Below are 19,035 nucleotides of genomic sequence, written 5' to 3' on the forward strand. Positions count from 1 at the left end.
TTGTTTGGTACAAATGGTTTGTTAACAGATGGAAACAATGCTAAAGAAAGTTGCTAAAATACATAATCATGTAATCATCAAAGCTCATCATTTCAGGTCGCTTTCATCATTTCCCTGATTCAGAAGAATTGATTAAATTGAATGCATCACAGAAGAATGAAAATAGCAATGCAGTCATGCACAACACAGTCATGGGTTTTTTAGCACATGATGAATTTTCCTTAATCAGTCTTGGCAATTTCCACCAATCATCGGCATGCTATCACCATAACACATTGGTCTAATTTGCATGCAGGAATGTTTTCTTCTCTCATTTTCAGATTGAAAAAAAAAAAGATATATTAACCTTACAGCGTCAGTAGCAAAAGTAAAATTAATGTTTTTACATGTTGAAATTTTTTGAAGCCTAATGATCATCAGTATTCCGTGGTATTTGCAATGATGCTGTGGAATCATACCAGTCACTGTTGTGCTATTGCTATTATCGTTCTGCAGCTAAATCTGCCTGCTTTGTATGCAGAAACGATTGAGCTCACTCCAACCAGAAAATGACAGCTTGTTATGCGAGAGAAAATGGATTTCATCGTGTTGTGGTACTGCAAGGGACCCTGAGACAATACTGTCAATACTATAAAGTGCTGTCTGAATTGGGTCTCATGTAAAATATGCGACACATGAATAAAGGCCTATTGATTGGTCAACCACTGCCAGCAATTCAGTTACATACATGTTTCATACATGTTACAAGCTTTCAGATAGTGAGAATATGTTGTATTGATTTTCTGCAATGAATTGCAGTCATATATGAGGAGTGATTTTGAAGTGAAAACACAAAGTGAAACACAAAAAGTATAAGAGAATATGCAACTTCAATCCATCGCTGACCTTTTTTTTGGCAATAATACATATTAAGAATATAGTTCATGGTTTACCTTTCTAATAGGATTGTTATGTGCATCACAGTATGTTAATGTGTAAACCTATACACTGAAAGCACCACACAGCTCTACTATATTCTATTATCTAGCATCAAAAGACAAAACACCAGCACTTAAGTGTTAAGCTTTTATTTTATGGTGCAAGAAATTGGGTATTTGTGTTTTTATGTGAATTTGGTTCTCGTCTGATGCACGCACACAAAAAAATCTACCCATCACTTTGTTTTTAAAATCGGTCTCTCTCTGTTTGAAAGATGCTGTCCTGCTCGCACACACACACATACATTATTTGCACAAACATTTCATGTACATATGCAAAAGACAAGTTAGCTCAAAGGCTACGATTGAAGTCTGGATTGAGACCAAAATAAGTATTCAGATTATAGTGTTCTATCCGAGTTACATCCAAGCAAATTGCACTCTTTTGGATTAAAAGCTTGTGTTTCAACATGATAGGATTTATTCCACAATGGCAGCCAATTGGAATCTCAGTGTCACCACTAACACGGGAGAAATGCTATGCTGTCAAGACAAAGAGCAATTGCAAGTATTCTGTTGAGACCGGGGATGAAGTTTGAAGCTGTTTCCTTGACAGTTGGACTCTGCATTCAGCTCCTGCTCTTTGGCACTACAACAGATGACCTTTACATGGAGAAACCTGGCTAGATCCAAGGGCCCTCAAGTCATCCTTGACCCAGGGTTTAATTAATTAGTATTTTGGCCTTTGCAGACCTTCTTAACCAAGAGTGGTTTATTTTTTATCTGGCTCCTTTAAACAGATGATGGGAGACTGCACTTGTCATTTAAGAACAATGAAATGTTGAAATTTGTTTGATAGCAAGCGGCCCAACGCGCCTATGCTATGTAGCGTAGTATTTCATGTCACTGAGTGAGTCCCAAAGTGATTTTCTGCATGAATGTATGAGTGAAAACAGGCTTGTAACTGTCAGCGTGTGTTCATGAGTTTGATGCTCTCAGTATGACTGCGGTGAAATGATGCAGAATATGCTAGCAGCTTTGAGGATCAGCACAGTGAGCCAGCTGGGAGCTACACACACACAAACACACTCACATATTGGCTTGCCGTGACTGATTCGGCCCCAGCTGTGTCAGAATTACCCATGAGTGTGCCTTCACAGGTGCACAGGTGAAAGTACACATAGACAAACCACAGAAGCACATTTTATTTAATGGACGTATACTGTACAAACTGCTTCTAGTGTTGTTGTGATGTTCATGCACATGCATACCTGCAAACACATATTGTTCCTTTGCTTTCATTTGCCCACACGATTTCCTCGCCCACAGTCACTGTCACAGTGCCAAGCATTCTGGGAGAATGGTGGCAACTTCAATCATGCAGTGTGTCTGTAATTTGTGAGACCTGTTTGAACTGAGCACCCATCTGCAAAATCAACGAATACTTGTTTTCTGAATATGCAAGTGTCGTTAGTCTTTATTTGTTCCTCCACCATTCCTTTCATATACAGTATTTTATCTTCAGTGAAGCATCCTCCTCTGACTCTCCTCCTCCTCTTCTCTGACTCATTCTTGAGTCTAAAATAAAATGCTGCACAGGAGCTGCAGGTGCAAGTGGCAGGCAGTTATTTTATAGAGGATTGGCTGCTAACTATATAGGCCTATTTTTTGTCCTCAAACTCAGACGTCCTGCTCCCACAATAGTGTTACTCCCACAGCACTTTCTTTAGACATGAGTGATTTTCCACTTCCTTATCTGAATATATGTCTGTAAAATGCTCTTAAATAGCACTATGCTGTACACTTGAACCCTTCTGTTACCATCCTGTCATCGCCGACAGTCACAGGCATGCATACTTCTCATTACCATAACTCCTAGACCGTTTGTGATATCTAGAAAATTCAAAAACTATGGACTGTGGCGATCTGTCCAGGGTGTGACCCCGTCTTTCACCCTATGTCAGCTGAGACTGGCACAGCACCCCGCATGACCCTCACGCAAGGGGATAAAGTGGTAGAAAATAGATGGTTGGATGGAAACCAGAAAGCAGAGACATAGAGCTTTGCGCCTATATACTTGTCATCACGGTAGTCCTCGGGACTTCCGTGGAATGACTGTCCAATCACAGACAAGATTCACCAGCAAGATCCATATGTCAGATTCTCAATACCATAATTCCTAAACGGCTAAATAAGTGCCAGAAATCAACAGTGAAAGTTATCTTTGAAAAAGGGGGAAGAGGCACTCGTAATACTTCAGCCATAAAATCAAAATAAATCCAGATGGCCTGATTATCACGATGGTCATAGGAGGGTTAAAGATCAGTCACTGTGATGTTGTTTTTTTCCATTTTCAGTGGCTAACACTACATTTCTGCCTACTGTTGAAAACTGTGTTTCTTCCAGTTTCTTTGTTTTATTTAGAGACTGGCTTCCTTACAAGCATAAGAAAGCAAATAACTGTGTGCACTGCACCTCAAATTTGTTGATTTAGGCCTGGCACAGCTTGTGATTGAAGTTCAGGATTGTACTGGTGAAGAAAATGTGCAGTCAATTCTTAAGTCTCTATATTTACTCTTTCCACCTGGGCAGCATATAAAGATAAAACAGGTCGAGTCAAACCAGTGATGACTATCTTAATGACTCTGCGTCCTTTGGTCGATCAGATGCACACTGATCCTGAACCTGTTTTTGAATGTCAGGACCAGTGCCAAACCTGGCCATACTGAAACGGAACCTAATTTTTGAGGAAGTGGTTAAGTTTAGGGCTAACATTTCAATTGTGGTTATAGGTTAAAGTTAGAGTTCGACTTTAAATTGTTATGGTTAAGGTTAAGAATAAGTATTTGGTTAGGCTGTCCAAAAGACTGGGAGTCAATGTGAGTCTTAAAAGCGAGAGCTGCTTTAGTCTGTGTGTGTGTGTGTGTGTTGAAGTAAACTGAAGTGGTAGTGTTGCTAAATCTGCAGAATGTGTAAACAGCAGGTGTGGGTGTAAGGTCACCTGCAGACACATTAATGCCGTATGCCTTTATAGCAGAGTTTGATCAGAACAACCAAGGCAAGATGGAGACAGACGAGTTCAAAGTGTGACTCTCTTTCTTTATAGACACGGAATTGCTTGTGCAGCATCCTTTAAAAAGTGACAAAAGTATCTGAACAAACCTTTGAAATACACAGTAATATGGATGTGCAATGTCATATTTTATAAGTATTTTATAAGTTTATTTTTGGCTTTGTTTGATGTCAGCAAAATCTGAAAATGTGCTTCTCTTCCATTACGGCAGTAAATGTTTCATTATATCCTAGTAACAACGCCACTTTGTTATTACACCTTTAGTCAATGGGGCAATTTCAAGTTACCACAGACTAGACAAACACATTTAGTGTTGTTATGGTGCAGCTTTCTTTCCCCACATGGATTTTTCTCCTAAATTCACAGTTCCTCTATAGAAGGCAGTGTTCCTCATTTAAGAAAAACGTTGCCTATGTTTAAAAATCAGTGAGGTCATTTAAAACTCCCTAACCCCACAGCGACAGGCGTCTTTTTCACTTTAATTTGAGGGGCTTTTTAATTGTCCCTCCAGGTTCTAATCTGCACAAACTTGTCATTTGAATCTTGAGAATATTCATTGTTCTAAGGAACCGAAACACTGAACTTCCTGTAGGATTGAGAGAGAAAGCTATTTTTGAGGATGTAGTCCAAAGCTTGCTGTATATTGGTTGTGGTAACTAAATTTGGTGTCAGGGTGAAGTATAAATAAAAAGGGGAGCGGAAGGACTGGAGTTTCATTTTTAAAGATTCTCACTGATCATGTTGTGTGCAAACTCGAATGCAATTATACACATCCTGGTGTGTGACAGGTTGGTGGAGAATAACATGATTAGCATGAAGGGAAAACAGACAATAAAACACCCGAATCTTCTGCAAACAGACGTACACCCAGAGACAAACATATGCAGTATGCTTCACATTTTCATGTGTGGCATTAGGCAAACAGCTGTCCAACAAAAGTTGGTTCAGCTTTAATGAATTGTCAATAAACACATGCACTAATTGGATATGTGCACACAAGCCCATTGACAAACAGCAATTGAAGACTATGCATTCATTAATATGCAGATTTGGACTAACTTCTCCATTACTTTCACACACGTGTGGGTGTTTACCCAGAGAATGATGGTGTGGCTGGGGAAGACATATAGTCTACGTGATAAGTTGACTGAGAGAGACAGAGAAATGAACAAGAGTCATTTAACTGACAGGCCATGAAGGGAAGGAGGGATAAAGATCGAGGGAAGAGATAGATGAAAAAAAACGCAGGAGGAAGGGGGAGCGGGGGCAAGATAGGAAGTAAATATGCTTTTTACATATTCAGTTCTGCATGGTTGGGCTGCTTATGTATGCATCCGCATACTCAGTTATGACTTGCCTCACTTGTCAATGATTTTCATTTAGATAGTTTGTTATTGTTTGACACACTCTTTTACTCATACTTAAAGCAGTTCAGCCGGCAGGTCACGCACAAATGAACACATAATGCTGCCTCAAAAATGTATCTCCACATAAAGTAGATCTGCTCCTTAACTTCGTCTGAGAATTAAACGAAAAATCAAGCCCACCTTACCTCTGACTTACTAATGTCTTGATATATAAATTGATCAGAACACAGACAAGTGTGATACAAACAGGAAGAAATACCTTTCTATCACTTGTCTTATTACAATGATATCATTTTCAGTTTATATATCATTTTATATGTTTGACTTGTACAGTCACTCATCTTGAGGTAATAAGCATTACACCCCAAATTACAGTCAAATTATTTGTTCACCTAGATGTCCAGCTTTCCCCGTGTGGGAGAGAAACTCTGTGCTTTCATCGAAGTACATATCCATATATTTAATAACATCTAGTTATACAGTGAAGCAAAATTCCATCTTGGTTTTGACTTAACACAGATGTTTAGTGTCTTTCCTCAATTTTGTTTCCATGAACTAGCCTCATGTGAGAATGTATAACAGATCTGTGGTTATGGAGATGATCACTGGTTCGGGATCTCGGGGCTTGCCTCTTTATTTACCCAGCCCATCACAGCGCTTCATCTAAACACAGACTTTCATTGTCCTGCCCACTAATTAATGAGTCCAGTCAGAGTGCTGGATGCCTGCACACTCGGTCTGCCTCCTCAGAGGAAAACCACTGGCAAATCGAATGAATCACTGCATTCAAATGGTCTCATTTTAAAAGAGCAGAAATTATTGAAAACCAAAAAGAGACAAAAGAAATGTGAGGCGAGACATGACATGATAAATGCATTAGCACCAAATGACATTTCCATCACCATCTCATCGATCACCTTCGGGACATTTTAAATGGTGGACCATTCATGTGTGTGTGTGTGTGTGTGTGTTATTCAGAATATGACAGATTGAAATTCTCACTCTCTTTAGCACACACATGCACACTGAATAACAATTAGAAGATGGGAATGTCAGACATCTGACGTGCATGCACACACAAAAGGGTGAATTGCAGGCTATAACTTTATCTTTCTTTTATGAATTTGTTATTTATTTGTTGTTTATCAAACCATGAAGCTCCATCCAATCTTTGATGAATAACATCTTGAGTTCATGTGTTACTTCATTAGTTACAATTAATATCTGTGTCCTAGATACTATAGTTTCACAGTAGTTTAAAATATATACAGTATTCTCCATTAAACTGTTATAAATTGCTATCAGTGTACTTTGACTTTTCAGTTATGCCATTTTAGTATGTTTAATATTTTACTGAATCTTCAGTGCAGTGATATTACTGTGATACAGCAGTATTTTCCCATATACATATTTCCAGTTTCCAGTAATAGCTACATCTAAAGTAATTCCACAATAAAACGCAAACATATGGTATTATATTAATTAACACAAACATGAATGATGTCACCTTGCCTTTACGGCGAGAGGACTCGGGTGAGCGACCCGGTCGGAGCAAGGGCCTTTCTGCATGGAGTTTGCATGTTCTCCCTGTGTGTGTGTGGGTTTACTCCGGGTTCTCCTGTTTCCTCCAACAGTCCAAATACATGCAGATTTGGGGATTAGGCAAATTAGACACTCTAAATTGACCACAGGTGTGAGTGTTAGAGTGAATGGTGCTTTGTCTCTATGTGGCCCTGTAATGGACTCGCCTTTCACCCTATGTCAGCTGGGATTGGCACCAGTGCCCCCGTGACCCTCATGTGGAGGATAAAGTGGTGAATGATGTCATTTACTGTTAAAATCACAATTAAAGCTTGTGAAGCTCCTTCAAATAATTTACAGTGCTGCTGTTCTGATGAGGATACCTTTACATGAGTCCAACCAAACACTCCATCGCACTCATGCATCATGCCATCTGGTTACTTGCATGAAAGTCCCTCACAGTCAAATGTTAAAAGGTTAAAGGTGACGCTCACACAAGATGAGCTGCAGAGGACAGCCAAACTGCACTCTGAGCCCAGTGCACCTGTTTGATAAATAACAGGAACCTCCAGAGTCTGAAACAAGGTACAAATGGCTCTGTAAATCTGGTCCAGACTCCCTGCTCCTCTCCCCCTCTCGCTTTTGGTCTGGTCTTTGGTATTCGGCGGCTGCTCTCTTGCAGCTCAGACTCTCTTATCTAAATCTCCATTCAGATAGAGAAAGAGACAGAGCTGGGGAGAGGGAGGGAGTCAGAGATAGATAATACAGGTCACTCTCCAATGACAGCTCTAAAATGCATCTGGGGAGAGGAGCGGAAAGAAGAGAAAGAGGGGAGAGCTGTTTCAAAGCGCTATATGGAATTCTGTTCTAAGCTAGTGCTGTGAAAAACATGCAAACTTAATAAGTAGCTTGAAAGTTACTGTAGGGTTTTTTTTTAGGATCACAGCGTCTTAGCCATTTTTTTCCAATATCTGTTGAAAGCCTGTGGCAATGATAAATCAGCAGAAATATCCACCATGTGCTTGAGTAATGGAAAGCTAAGCTGAGCAACAGTGAGCTGTATTAGCTATTATCAGTGAAAAAGGGAATTTATACCTTTAGTACCCTTTGTCATTTTGTTGTTACTTTTTTTTATCCACCATCAAAACAGTTTTGTTTTGATGATGGATTTTCATTTTAAGGCCACGTATAAGATCTTATGACTCTTAAGCCCAGTTTTAGACTGTAAAGTGTTTTACCACCACATATGACAAAGAGAAGATTTGTTTTGAAAGATTAACCCTTTAAAAGATAGCATCTTTTGTTTGTCCTTGAGGAGAAGAGCATTTCCTGTATGCCATTCCTCAAAATGTTAGCCTGTCAGGGAGAATCAAAGTGGCCCACATTGATGATAAGATTTCCTTTTCGAATAGTAATAAACTGGTGCATGAAAGACCTAAAAATGAAGAGATGTATGGCTGTGACTGGATTCATGCCAGATTGGATTCCATTCCTGTTTAAAGTAGCAGTCTGAACAAAGAAGCCACACTAACGGTGTGACACTATTACCCTCACAAGATTATACGAATGATAAAACATCGCTAAAAAGTAATGAGCTGCTCTTCAAACACAGACGTACCTTCTGATCTCTTACAAAGTGTAATGGACCTGCAGTGTTTTCTATTCATATTGAACATACACAACCTTTTTCCCCTCACATGTCATCTGCTGTGCTTTAGTATGTGTTCGTGATTGTTTCAGCATTTCCTGTATGCATTATATATACTATGTATTCGGGCATCAAATAATGCCAATATGCACACACATGCACTCAAAACTACAAACAAACGGAAACAAACACATGCACACTACCATTAAGAGTTATGTTCAATCCTAATCGGGAGCTGGAGTAGGAATTAAATAGACCCATTAACTATGAGGAGGATGTTTGTTTTATTATTCAGCCCCTCCCTGCAGCAGAACTGAGTTGAGAGGCGTTTATAGATGTTCATTTATCTCCCTCGATTACTCACAGTCTCTTCTCAACCTTTCCCTGTCTTCCTCTCTCCATCCTTACCATCACTTATTCCCAACTGCCTCCCTCTCTTTCCCCTTGCACAGTAAACTCCAGATAAAATTGAACTTGACATGTTCTGAAACCGCTGTCAAACATGGTGCCGCAAATGCCAGTGTTTTCATTTTGACTCTAGATCTTTTCATCATAAAGTGTCACGATGTGCAACGTGAAGCATGCGGGGCCTGATTTCACTTTCCTGGTCTTCAAAGATACATATTATTATCATTAATTTGAAAAAAAAACCCAGAAATAGTTTAGTTTAGTTTAGAAATACTAAAACTAAAGGAAGGTAGCTGACTTGTTGGTGGTGAGGATGGACTAAAAGGTGATTAAAGAGGCTGTGGGGCAATCAAGAATCAAAAAAGACAACGTACTCTGTTGCAATACAGTTAACCATGCTAACAAATCTACCTCATCAGACCCTTTTGCTGTCGCTTTTATTGGCTGCATGAGCATGTGGTCAGTTGATCTACACCCCCAACACCACTATCCTTCTCAGGTCTGTTTTTCAACCAACTTGTTATATATTTAGCCATCCTTTGCCTCTTCTCTGTCTCTTCTGCCCCCCTCCACATCTCTCTCAACCTGATCTTTTCACTGTCCTATTCAAGGGTTGTAATGTAAAGTCAGCCTTGATATCTCCCTCTCTGTCTCCCCCCCTACACTCTTCCTCTCTCTGGTAGAGCTATTGTCAGCCTTGCTGTCCAGGCAAATGAATGTTAAAAGCCTATTGAGTTTCTTTGCGCTAGCTGCAATAGCTTATATAGGTAATCCGATGTGCTGTGTGTTGCTGTGTGTATCAGTCCACAGTGTGTTAGCAGTTGCGTGTGTGTACTGTATGTAATGTGATGCACTCTTTTAATTTAGGAAAGGAGACAGAGTCAGCAGGTAAAGGTTGTGACCTCCACTAGAGGACACACACGCACTCTGTAATCTAACATGAAATTGATTTCAAAGGTTAAGTGGCAGAACAAGTGAGGTTGTAGTTGATGGTGTGAGACTGCTGTATTATACATCTGTAAATTGTAAAGCAGGAGAAAAATTGAATTCTCCTCACTTACTTAATGTGAAAGTCTCTCAAATGATTTCTTTCTCTTCCTTCCCTTTGTATCTGTGATTTAAAATTAAATGTGGTCTGGAATTGGGTACAATTGGGCAACAATCCAAGATACCAGTTCAAATATATTATACCTTTTGATGAAATTTACACTCTGGACATGAGGACCATCCACAGGTCTTATTGTTTAAATGGACCTGTTTTACTGTGTCAAGGAATCACTGAGGAGTTGACTTGAGTTTTTAGACAAGTCATTTTTGAACCACAGGGTAAAACGATCCTCCTCTTGGCAGTAATGACTTGGAGAATCACTTGTAGAGAAGTGCACAGCAGCAGCAGCAGCAGCAGTAGCTGGATCAATGAAGAGACTGCAGTTAGAAAATAGGGGTCACCATAATCAATTAGACCTAACTGCTGCTAGAATAGTCAAACAACATTCTTTTTTTTTGACTGTCATTCTCTTCTGTCTCATTTTCTACTTGTTTTTTACTTTTCTGTGTTTAATCTCCTTTGTTACATACTATTCCTCATCTCTCATGTATTCTTTCTGATTTTGATTTGCTATTGAATTATTCAAATTGCAGTTTGCAGTTTTATTGCTTCCGATTAGGAGACTTACTTGTTTTGTACCGTAAAACCTATAGACAGGAGCAGGGTGTTCATATTTGAACATTTCCACTGCTCCAGGCTGGACAAAGTAAACCCATTTACCTTCTGTGTCCCTTTTTTTTTTTTATTCTGCCCTGCTTGTAAGTGGCTAATCTGATTTGGCTTACTTGTAAGCACAGACCAAGTCCTTACAGTCTGCCAGTCCTGATCTTGTTTCAGATAACTGGGCATTGGTTATCGCCCCATACAGAGTACCTATCCAACACCAGTGGTAAAATTAGGGGTAGTGTAACCTTTACTGATACTGACAGCCTTTTTGTTTTCAGTTTCTTCTATGAAATGTTTGTGCTTCTTCAAAACGAGCAGGTACATGTGTGCTCTTATATAGAGTTATATCACACATCCACTGATATTAAAATGTTTTTTTTTTTTTGCAATCACGTTGTGGCAAGCAGACTTCACACACCTGGCAAGTATCAATGATTTTTGATGATCTTTGCTATTTTTTGTTGTTGTTTCTCTGCCCTTTTGATCTGAAATGTCAGTGAAAACCTGAAGGTGGTTTGCTTCTTCTTAACATACTGCATGACATTTGGAAAGCTTAACCAACAACCTTAAACTTTACCTGTTCCATAGAAATTAGGTTATGCCTCATTAGGACCAGATTTCCGTCTCTACAAGGACTACTAGTCCCGACAAGGTCAGTTTTTATGCTAGAAGAAAAAGTACACACACAGAAGCTGTTTTTTGAATTTTGAAAGTGTTAAGTGGCTTATTCTGTTCATCTAATCAATTGTGTGAGCCAGAAATAACTGAATCCCCATCCTTCATCCAAAGACCGATCTCTCTATACTTTATACTCATTTATTTCCTGTGGTATGTTATGTTATCATGGAACGAGTCCTGTTCCAATGCTATAAATGGTTTATGTTGCAATCGTTGTCAAGCATCCCCACTCATCGTAGTGTCTTACAAATACACATGCACTCACAAACACACACCCACAAGCATCAACTATGGAAGTAAAAAGCCACGACAGAAAACAATGGAGCTGTAGAAGCCCTGCAGCATGTGTGTATTTGCGTGTGTGTGTGTGTGTGTGTGTTCCAAACTGTTCATATGTGTAGGACTGAGTCTCAAAGTGTGTCTTCTTAGTGTTTGTGTGAAAGATAAGCGAGATGCGTATATGAAGCTCTGAATGGCTGTTGGAAAAGATATTTGACCTATTTGCAAAGTGTTTGTGATTGTGTTTGACCGACATGTGATTAAACGTGCACACACTCCCAAATGAGGCTGTAATTGGTTTTAATGTATTACCATAATGGACTAATTAATTTACAGTTTCACAGTGCAGGTAGAAGTCTCACCCAGAGTACCTTTAATGAGAAAACAGCATAAACAATATTTCCATAGATAAATATAAAGCCACAGACAGTAAAATAGGCAGCGACTGACAGCACACCCGTGACTGCAGAAGGTCATGTAAGACAAAAGAAGACAAAAACATAGTATTAAGAGCTCAGGAGTTAAGTAAAGAGGATTTCCTTTTATCTATCATCATTCAGATACATCATCTGGATAGACAGATAAATTGATGGCGATAAAGCGGGGATGGTTGCTTTTCTTGCACAGACTCAGTCGCTGATGAATAACCCCATCTGCGTGTCATTACCACTAGAGCTACTAGTGCTACACGCACATATACACAGCAGAATCTGTCACAGATCCCCTCTAAACAGCCTCAGGGGATGCAGGGAGGGAGCGGGAGAGGAAGATAAAGAGGAGAGAGAGCAGAAATGCTGGGTGTGTCCTGGGCTGCAGATAAGCACAGCGACGAGGAAACAGAAATCAGGACATAACGCACTAGGATGGTAAACACCTGTTTGCCCAGCTTTTCAGGCAAACCACCTATTTTTAGTGTGCCATTAAACCAAATCCCAAAGGCTCTTTGTGCTTGTGTTACCAAGTTGTGACGCTGGTATGGCGACAGTCAGAATAATTTGTAAAGGCATCAGTCTCTGAGACACTCTGGTGGTGTTACTGGGGGGTTAACGGTGGTCTCTTGGATCCCTGATGGCTTGTATGGATCTATAGCCTTTCAAAATGAAGCCCACCCCACAATCCATTGATGTTAAGTGTTGGGGGTCGATTACAGACATGACCAGAGGTCAAACCAATCTAACTGAAGTTCAAAGTGGGTTCCCTGTATGACATTTTCAAGGTACACTCTAAAATTAAGACTTTAAGGTCTTTGTCTTAGTCTTGCTAAAGCAGTTGACATTGGTGTATGAGATCCCGAGATGTTTTACAATCATTGTACAATCAATCTTGATTTTCCTAATGCTTGTTGTAGTGTTTTGAAGGCATTGAAATTGCAGGAGCAAGTGGAAATTACAAAAACAGATTTTTGAGCTAACAGGCCTTTCCTGTCCGAGCAGAATCTGCAACTTTGCTTCACCGGTTTCTGTTCCATGATGTCATGGATATCTTAAAATAAAAATTAGGATGGTCTGACTGAGCCTCTGCATCAGAGAGCGATAGACTGTGGGTGTGTGTGAGACAGCAGAATCTGTCAGAGGAAAAGCTGCACTTCATGTCCATATTTACATTACATTCCTTTTTTATCATCACCACTCTGTGACCGTCACAAAAGTGGATTAGTGTCTCTGATTCACTGCTTGCTCTCAAGCTGTTTTCAGTATCCAGCTCTTCTAACCACTGCTGCCTGCTCTCTCTCGTTTGTGTGTACTGTATTATATAGAAAAGAACAGACCTTTAAAATAGATTGCAAACCTACCAAAAGTCAACGTATCCACCACAAAATTAATCTAGCATCACGCTGATGATGTAACATTTTGCTATTTGTTTACACATTTATATTAATGTATTCCTTTCTTTTGAGATAATAAATAATGAAATCTCATGAAAAAAAAACGGTATGACGTATGCTTAGAAAGCGGCATAGAAAAAGGGAAACAGTGGTACAGATACAACACGTACTCTTCTTCAAGGTCATGATATATTCACGGCCACACTTTAATGTGCTGCTCGTACACATCCTCTGATACACATAAAAACCTCATTGCTTTCTCCTATCCTAATGATTATACACTTTCTAGAATATTTTATATGTATATATATATATATATATATATATATATATAACATAAAAATTAACATTTTATACATATAAAAAACGTGATAGTGATTTTCTTGTCGAAAAAACATGACATGATATTTTTGCCACATCGCTCACCCCACACTGATGCATTTTCCTGACACAGACACTTCCACACAAAGATAAAGGGAGAGGCATCATTACCTGTGTGCACAAGTGTGTCTGATGACATCCATATGCAATATAAAATCCCATTATTGTTTCCCTTCTGTTATCTATGTCTACATAAAATGTTAATTTTTATGTTTATATGAAATGGCTCATAGGAAACCAGTAAATGTGGGAGAGTGCCAATGTTTTGTCAGTTCTCCGTTTTGTTGATTCCATTGATTGAGATCAAATCTCCGACACAGCATAAGACATTAAAGAACATCGTGTTCAGCTTTCAATTGACTCAAGTAAATATAGTGAGGTATCTACTTTCATGCAGTTTTTGTCAATGACTTCAAGCGAAGCAGAGCAGGGGTCATGCACTTCTGTATCATTTCTGTAAAATAAAGACTAAGTGGAACCAACAGGGCAACTCCTTTCAAATCAGCATCAGTGTGTATTGTGATACACCAGGAAGTGTCCTCTCGTGTAACCACGCACTAGGTAAACAGGCACATAACACAGAATTAAAATAGGCACGAAAGAGCATGTATATTAAGACACACATTTGCGTGCGTCCTAACACATCAGGGAGCAGCCTTCTGAAAATGGTTGAATGGCAGAGGAAGCAGGGTGAGCTGCCACAGGACTATTCAACAGGAACAAGCAACTGACATAAAAAAACACAGTGAAAAGACTAACCATTTACATCACACTCAGCTCGTTTGTCTACTGCTTACTGTGTGTGTGTGTGTGTGTGTGTGTGTGTGTGTGGTATTTCCTAACCTCCTACTGTGTCTCCCTGCGGGCCGGCACTCACACCATTAAAATATGTGTCCCCTTTTACTGCAGTCAACTGTAGTGTTATGTAAATGTGTGACATTACACAGCCTCTCTCTCCCACACAACTCTTTATTACTTCACTGATTTACTATTGTCTCTGACATCCACTAATATGTAATTGTGAGACTTTTTTTTTTTTTTTACCAACTGTTTCCATAACGATGGCCCTGCCCACCCCTGGACCACCCAGACCCCACTGTCACTTTGACTAAATGAACTTTCTGTTGCCAAAAAAACTCCAGCATTGTGAGCAGTAAAACCAACCAAGCACTACACAAACAAACACTAGCATACACAGTTAGTTAAGTGGTTGTGAGAAGACCGTGTAAAGCATCTTTTGTACGTGGACAACTTCATACAGTAAGGAGAACTCGGTTAGCAGAGAGAGTACATACAGACGTGTTTTTGTTAGCAGCACAGACAGTGAGGCGGCTCGCGCTGTCACCTCTCAGCAAGAGGCTCTGTTTCAAACCTGTCTATGCGGAATTAACATGTTCCCTCTGTGTCTGTGGGGCTCTCTTTTGGGAATTGGCTTCCTCCACCTGTCCACTGACATGGTTTACGGATGTGACTGCTTGACTGTTGAAGGTCCATATGATGTCAATGTCAAATATTGTCATCTCATGGTCATGGAAGTGTAAAATATTAAGACACACATGCAACAGTTTCCAGTCCCAGGAAATCTGCTGCAATTTTTGGTTCATCAAAGAGACAAAGACAAATAGCAATACAACGTCAGATAATCAGAAAAAGAAGGGAAAAAAATTATCAGGCCTGTAGGCATGAAAATGCAAAAGTAAGCCTGGTTTGGTGCGTGATTACTAATTTCTCCTCTTGCGTTATTCTTTTTAACCACAAGTCTGTCAATCACTTGCAAGTCACCTGCATCATCGCATCATCTCATCGTGATTATTAGGACTCCAGATGTTGTGCAGTGTGACACACAGAGAACCTGCAACTATGAAAATGATGTAGCATCTGTGCAGCTATTTGTAGTTTCTGTCTTTATGTAAAGCCTGAAGTACTTTAATGTGGTTTATTTTTTTGTACTGCAGAGCAACACTTTGACCACGGCACTGGCACGGAGATAAAATGAAATAAAATTCGGTTTTCTGCCCTAACAGGCAGACGCTTCATAAATAGCTGACGACACAAACTGACAAGTGTCACACACAGAATCCTGAGTCTAAAAGTGATTCAATAGAGGTAAGACACTGATAATTCAGAAAGCAAAGTAGCTGAGCATGAAATTGAAAGGGCGTAGAAAGGAAAATAGTAGGAAAGGAAAAAAAGCAAGAAAATCTGTGAAATACGAGGAACAGTGGTGGGACATAAATACAGCCTTTGCTTAGCATGCACCACCAATAAAGAATGCCAGAAATACACTCAAACTTACTGCTTTTTGCCAAAACCACACATAAGCTCATGCACACTGAAGGGGGCCCCAGCCATGGAAAACGCATCAAATTAGGAGCCGGAGAAGGCCAATGTACACATCTGCAGAGAGAGAGAGAGAGAGACAGGGAGAGAGACAGGGAGAGAGAGGGGATAGTGAGTGTGTGATTGCTGCCAGACCAGGTTTTAAGACTTTTCTCTTGCACATGCATGCGTTCCTTCTGCACCAAGTTTCCACTTCTTGTTCTCCTTTTCCTCATTTATTTCTATTCTTTGCCTTCTAGTCCTGTTTCCTTCCTCATCTTGTCTCCATTTTTGTCTCTATTCCCCTTAGTTTTATCCATATCCAGCGAATAGCGAGCTCTGCTAAATGCTATTTTGGTGTGTAATTTTATGTGAATATAGTCTAATCTGTCTTTGGAGTTTCCCAGAGGTGGAAACAACCTTTCCAATCCATTATTTCCTGTATTCGCTTTTTTTCCTTGTTGGCTAAAAGCTGCCTCATCAAGAACTAATAAAGTGTTTCATGCCCCCTCTTGTATTTCCCCACCTATACTCGGCCTAATATGCTCTCTTACCTTGCAGCTAAAAAGCTTTTCTACTTCACTGCTTTGCTCTCATTTCTCTTCCGTGGCTCAGGCACCCATTTCTTTCTCCTGAACGTTGCTCTAAATGTTTATTTGTTAAGAGTTTTTTTATATATATTTTACTATTGCTGTAGGAGTGTAAGTTGCATGTACTACGGATATACACGTGCACACATACATGCTTTAGACGCAAGATTGTTTTTGCGGCGTTCAGCAAAGAGTATAACCCATCAAGTAGATAGAAATGCTGAAAGTTAATCCTCCTATTACTGGAGTGTTTACAGTACAAGACACCTGTGTTGATACCAAGATAGGTAGGCAGGTAGAAATGCTTTGGCTGTATTGATAGATTGTGAGTGTAAGTGTGCACACGTGTGCCAGTGACCTAAATTATACAGCTGCTTGTCTGTCTGCTTATCTTTCAGCTGTCTGTCTCTGTGTCTGTCGTCCGTCCGGTTGTGTCTGTGCCTTCAGGCTTCCATCTCGTATTGTCCTGGACGGATAAAGAGATTTGGCTGCACGGAAAATGGGCCTACAAAATCACTTACACACACACTCACGCACGCACACAAAGATGAATGCGCGACGATGCACACAATCAGATGGTTCTTTGCATGAAAGGGTCATTGTGGCAGCGCAGCTACAAATCCTGGCAGCACTCAGCACTTGACAGCTAAAACACACAAATACACACACTACACAAAATTCCTGTTGTACAAAATGCTCCTTGTCTTAAAAACTGCGAGCGAGCCTCACCCATCCAAACGCACGCACACACACAAATAAAGGTGGATTACCCCTCATTTACAAATCTATGGCTTTGTGACTGACCTATTAGCCAAACTTGTGGGAGCCAAATGAATTATTCAGTGCCTCCTTAAGGGTTAACACAGGCAGAAAATGTGCTTGTTAAGATCTAAACGACCAGACAGAACACACTTTAAAGTGGAAAAGGGAGACAAAATAGGACAGAGTAAAGGGAGGGAGCGACAGAGTGTGTGTTAGATGTTTGAGAGAACATATAATTGTGGATCAGAGTAAAAATACTTAAGGAGACTGTGCAGTGTTTGGTGCTCAAATCAAATACGGCCAAAGATTCAAATAATGAGGTTAAATATATGTCAAAATAATTCTTGTCTTTCTTGTCTGTAATTCTTGCACTAACTGGAGGTCCCTCCACTTTTTTTCTGCATGAGAAATGAGCTGATGGCAGCTTATCATTTTGCTGGAAGCACATGTTACAAACATTTTTGGCACAATTTTTAAACATACAACTACAGACAGGGAATTATAAATTTTATTCACTGACTGTGATTGGAACCCTAACCCTAGAACAGAGTTGTTATGCTTAAGTCTCTGTTGTGGCCCGAGTCTTGAATATGTAAAAAAGTTCCAATTAACTGTTTTATTTAACTGTGATTGTTTTCAGAATCAATGAATTATAAGCACTCTGGAAAATAGCAAATTAGAAGTAAGTGGGCTTTTAGAGCCTTAAAGAGCCCAGCGGTAACATCGCCAGACTCAGTCAGGCTCAAATGAGGGGCTGCATAACAAACAGTATTTTTGTGAACTGTGATTCATGCGGAGCAAAGCTCAGAATTCCCATTTTCAGAACAAAAATAGCGCTAAAATGTGTATACCAGGTCCCATGAATCGTAAGATACACAATTAAACATAAACAAAAGCAAATCAAAAGTTAAACAGACAGAAGGTTCACTTGTTAAAATATAAATAATCAGTAATAAATGAACAAAACACCAAAATCCTGCAATATGTTCTCCTGCAGGTTATGCAAAAAGGAAGATAAGAGTATAGTATTGTTTAACAGCATTTCCAGTAATGCCTCAGCCATACTAACTACTATTTAAAAATCAAAGAAAAAAAATTGTCTCGCGTGTGCAGCCTACACACGGTCACATGAGTAAACTGAAGAAATGACATCCCCTCCTAAAGAGTGCAGATCAAAATCCTCCCGATTATTACATGACTCAGTGGCCTTGGAGAATGAGGTAAATCAATCAAAAACAAATCTCTCCTTTGACTCCTTCCCTCCATCTCTTGCTCACAGTCTCTCCCCCCACCACTCCCCTCCCCTCCATCTGTCCTCCTCCTTTTTTGCATCTCCTCTCTTCATCCATCTCTTTTTTTTTGTTTCTACCCCTCTCTTGCTCATATCTTCGATCCTTTCTGTATCATTCAGGCGTTTATAAGTGAGTGTGGCAGCGCTGGTTGGTGTGTCTTTTTGCATCACTGCATTAGTCTCTCTCTCTCACTGTCTCTCTCTCTCTCTCTCTCTCCCACACACATACACACATTTAAACATACAAGTTGAAAGGGCCAAG

General features: G+C 39.8%; 1 protein-coding gene across 2 annotated transcripts in view; it reads right to left on the bottom strand.

Moving 5' to 3' along the window:
* cdh11 (cadherin 11, type 2, OB-cadherin (osteoblast)) overlaps positions 1-19,035 on the bottom strand; it is a 70,989-nt gene that overhangs the window by 37,870 nt on the left and 14,084 nt on the right. The window contains exon 2 of one of the 2 annotated variants that reach the window (XM_044045030.1): positions 16,108-16,208. The exons of the other annotated variant lie outside the window; for it this stretch is intronic. The gene's annotated coding sequence lies outside the window, so the exon portion shown is untranslated. The remainder of the gene's footprint in view (positions 1-16,107; positions 16,209-19,035) is intronic. 2 annotated transcript variants of the gene reach the window in all.

This window comes from Solea senegalensis, linkage group LG15 (assembly GCF_019176455.1).
Source record: "Solea senegalensis isolate Sse05_10M linkage group LG15, IFAPA_SoseM_1, whole genome shotgun sequence".
NCBI lineage: Eukaryota > Metazoa > Chordata > Actinopteri > Pleuronectiformes > Soleidae > Solea > Solea senegalensis.